Here is a 4,667-nt window from a genome sequence, read left to right as displayed (position 1 = left end):
AAAACTATTCCAGATATTTCTCACACCATTCAAGAAAGAAAATGTTACCAGTTTCTTCTAGGCAGTAAGGAAATGAGGCTTAGCTCAGGAGAGGGAGCTGTGGAATTCATGTAAAAGGAAGACAATGTAAGATCATTATTTGTTGCTACCCAATTGATTGTTTGATAAAAACCTATCACTGCCTCTTTACTTGCAGAGAAAGAAACAATGACCAGGCATGTGGGAGTCAGTCACTTTACACTTTTGACATCTCTACAAGAGATACTGAAAAGTACTCAACTTTGCATCTCTTGAAAGTCTCACTTCATACAAAATCAGTACTTCCTTCCACTGACTCTCAGAACAGTCTATCTGCATGAAGGACTAAATTGAATATGGAGAAGACTGACAGCAACCAATCTGTAGAAAGCTATGGGGGCTTCTCCTGAGAATTCATTTCATCTGTCCCTTTGGTGTTTTGCCCTCCTGATCTAGAGAAAGAATCAGTAAAAAGTGTTAGACTCAAATTAAGAAAGACCAGATATGATCAAAAGAAAAGGAAGGATATTCAGCTACAGGTAGGGTGTTGGAGACTGATGGAGAAAGGGTAATGCAGTAAAATCATTTGTGCAGAAAGCTGAGTGATGGGAAGAGAACAAGAAAAAGATGTGGAAGTTTCAGAAGAAGGGATCAGAAGGGAAATGTGGTCATGTGCAGAAGATGAAGTCAGAGCCAAAACAAAAAAACAGAGGAGAGAGGGGACTGGAAACCCCAGGGAATAAGGAAATTACATTCTATAGCATCTGTAGGAGTTTGATATCCTCCTCCAGGAAGTCAACTAGCTAACAGAGCAGGGAGGGGGTACAGAGCAAAGACCTGAAAGTATGCTGGAAAATAATTTGTGGAACTGGAGGGCAACAAAAATAAAATCACCAAGAATTTTAGTTGGTTATATGAACATATTTGTTGTGACTGAAGCTTCAAAAACCATCTTGTATTTTCTGCATCTTATATTTTTTGGGAAAGCAAATAGTATAATTTATTCTTTTTATTCTTTCTACTATGTCCACTCCCTCCTTTGAGCAGTTCCTAACTGCTTATAACAAGATTTCAGATGGTTCAAATTGGCTAAGACTCTTTAACATGAGTATGTTTAAACCTTTATGTAAACCTACACTGTTTATAAAGTTTCTTAGAGACTTGGACACAATTGCTGTAATTTGCTGAATATTGAGAGTTATTTTATGGTGAAATTTCACCCTCTCATGATGTTATTAAATTAGTAACAGGCTTCAAAAGAAATTACATGATATCACATGTACAAGATGACAAACCTTAAGTAGAAATAGTTGTGTAGGAGGTTCTCTTTTAAATGGGAATATGCTAGTCTTACCCACCAAAACTACAGAGTACTGGATAATTTTTTGTTATGTTATGCAACATTCTTTCAAACTATAGACATTTGAGAACCAGTTTTCATACACAACTCTTAAGCAAATACTCATAATCTCATCCTGCAAAGAGAAACTCAGCAAAAAATTGTTTAAAATCCATATGCTACATAAGGAAATTTACCTGGAGACATTCTACCCTTTACTGAAAATAGGCTATACAAAGGTGATGTTAAGGTGCACATATTCCTCACATACTGGAAGCTTTAAGAGGGCTCAAAGCTATTAATAATTTCCAATTTGCAGCCCTCTCTTAATGCTACTTCCTTTAACTTTTGGGTTGACTCCCAGGACTTTCAGAAAGTGAATAGACTACCTGTGTGTAAGAGATTTTGGATAAGGCTGCAACTGACTTCATTGTTTGCATTTTTTGGTCTGCATTTCCTGCTAATGTGATTTGAATAAGCCAATTACATTGAAATTTGGTCCATGGTCATGCAAATAAGTTCATGAGTGCGGATCTCTCTCTTCTGTGGATTTAAGTGGTGAGTATAAGGGGTTTGCACAGGATACTGGGGTCATGTTTTGTGTTCTTTTCTAAGGCTCCATTTGCACTACATTGGAGGAAGATTTCAGGAAAATAGGATGTTCAAATAAATAAAGAAAGCCTTTAAAAAATACTGAATTGCTAAAAGTATAGGCTGAATTTTACTTTCTAGATGCAGGCTGCAAACATGAAGTTTAAGCACACATTTAAGATATGAGATCTATAAAAAATGCCTAGGAAATTATCACTGACAGCTTGATGAAAATATTCCCAAATGCCCATTGTATACAGTAAAACACTGATCAAAAGCACTACTGTAAGAGTTATATTATTTAACTGTAACATCTTTTTATCAGTAACATCATGTGCACAATTAAGCTTGATTCACACCAACCAAGAACTGCAGAAGAAAATTATTTCTTTTTCAAGGTCATGGAACTTTCTGCTACTCTTTAAGTGCTAGTGACCTTAAGACAGAATAATTTTTCAGCAAGCACTTCTTCACAGACTGGCACTGACAGCAGTTTTATTTCTGTGTGTTGTTACACTTTCTTCACAGCTCCGAAGTGATTCCAAATGAAGTCAAACAGTTGGGATTTTTTCAGTAAATTATATTCCAAGCAAAGAACAACAATCTCTGTTCTCACTGAGGGAGACATTCCTGAGACACCACAGTAGTGCTCCATGTGCAAATGCTGAATTCCTCAATTAGTCTGTAAACAATGGAGATGTGGGCTAAATGGAAAGATTTGCCAAATTTGCTGAGGTAAGGGTTGCTAGAAACAAACAGGAGTAAATATAAATGCTCTGGTATGTGAACACCTACAACAACAATTATCCACTCCCTCCCAAGTTTAGCAGGTTGAGTTCCCACATTATAATGCCCTTAGTTTTGGGAGAAAGCCAGGTTTCAAATTCTGTTCTAGAGAGGAAAGAAGGAGACCAAACCAATTAGTGTCTGAGATACTGCATTAAGAATTGTACAATGTCATTTTATATAAAGATACACAGTCAAATGCTGCACAACACAAACTTGATCTCATCTTTCAAAGACAAAGCATACCACTGCAACTACCTACACAGATATGTAGGGTGTTGAAATGAGCAGTTTGAGAGTAAAATCATGGACACATTGAAAGAAAATATGAATTTTATTTAAAAAAAACATTTTGAGGAGAGTACAGATATTCATTATACTAGAAAACTTAAAAATAGCATATATACCAAGAAATTAGATTTTTTTTCAAAGTACAGTTATTTAACATTCAGTTATTTTAACTGATCTAAATGGCTGTAATAATGCACCCAAAACAAGATTACTATAATGATCTTTATGATATCATGACAAAACCAGTTCTTCTCCTATACCCTATAAGATTGAAAAACTAGAGGAAAAAAATTCAACAAACTTTTGCAACACTCAATTGTAATCCTTTCAAAATATAAACATCACTTTCCTTTATTTCTAAATGAAAACATATTCTAAGTCTCCAACCTTAATGTAAATCCTTTTCAAATTTCTTTTTGGTAGTTATGAAGTACCCTAGAAAATGTGTGATTACAAAACAAGCTTGTTTTACATAGGAGGATTTCTGACACCATAGTGACAGCAATAACACAAACCTCAAAGTAAGTAGATCATTGTTTATTTTCTCCCTCAGCTTCCTATTTGTGTTCCTTGTGGGAAATTTATGTCATTAAAAGCAGAGCAAGGCATAAGAGGCATAGAACACTAGTGGGAATATTTATTGCATATTCATTCCAAAAAGCATTACAATTATTGTTACCTCAATCATTATTTTACCTAAATAGCAATTTTACTTTTTTTTTTTAATCCAGTGTCTCTTTTTTTTCTAGAATAGCTAATTTTAAGTCTCTTACACACATGTTTTGTGATAGCAAAAAATGAGATTTTCAAGAGGTCTAAACCCAGTGTCTGAGCTGTTACACTCAAAGCCTGAAGCTCCTGGCGAGAGCTCACAGCACTCATACACAAATGCATGTCAGGAGTCCATCCAGCAAAATATCTGTCTGTCCAAATAACTGTGACAAGCAATACCAGCCTTTGAATCAGGACTCTGCTTTCTGTTAAGTATATTTTTATGCGGTAGGAAAATGATCTCAAGATCTTAGGGGAAAAAAAAAAAGATGCTACTGTACTCAGACCTCCCAAGGAGATCAAGGCCCAAGAAGATGACATTTGATCTTGCACATACTTTTCTCCAACTTCCCATGGCCTTCTGCTGCAGGAAGTACTGGTATTCAAATCAGCAGGACTTCACACATGCTCAAAGACAGGCATGTGCACAATGGCTTTCTGATCTTGAGGCCATCCTTTAAATTTTTATTAAATAAGAGAAGCCTGTAATCTGATGTTAAACAGCGGCCCAGACCTCAAGGACTTCTCAGCTTTTAGTTAGTCAGAGACTGTTTGACTGACAACCTTAGGGTTTGGCAAGCCTGATATTTTCAAAAAAACTTCCTGTAAAGTATGTCAAAGCTGATATGTCCTCTGGTTCCACTAAGATGATGGCCCTGAAGGCAAGAGCAGTAAATCAGTTGCAGATTAGAGCCAGGTTCACTTATTTGACATACAAAAGCTGTTCTTAGTATAAATGGCTGGGAAAAATGCATACAAGTATGACAGAACTAAATAAAGTTCTTCCTCAGTAACATTAACTGCAACACAAATTTATCATTAATGTAAGGTGGGCAATACTCCCACTGTATTCCAATTCAACTTTAAATAC

At 35.8% G+C, this 4,667-nt stretch overlaps 1 long non-coding RNA gene across 1 annotated transcript; it reads left to right on the top strand.

Moving 5' to 3' along the window:
* Positions 1 to 1,390: 1,390 nt before the first annotated feature.
* Positions 1,391 to 3,566, top strand: LOC127060307 (uncharacterized). Its single transcript, XR_007779196.1, has 3 exons — positions 1,391 to 1,915; positions 2,477 to 2,683; positions 3,449 to 3,566. It is a non-coding gene; the product is annotated as an uncharacterized LOC127060307 (long non-coding RNA).
* Positions 3,567 to 4,667: the final 1,101 nt, after the last annotated feature.

Source organism: Serinus canaria, chromosome 1A, assembly GCF_022539315.1.
Source record: "Serinus canaria isolate serCan28SL12 chromosome 1A, serCan2020, whole genome shotgun sequence".
NCBI lineage: Eukaryota > Metazoa > Chordata > Aves > Passeriformes > Fringillidae > Serinus > Serinus canaria.
Note: the sequence above shows the minus strand (reverse complement) of the source record. Positions and strands in the feature narration are given on the sequence as shown.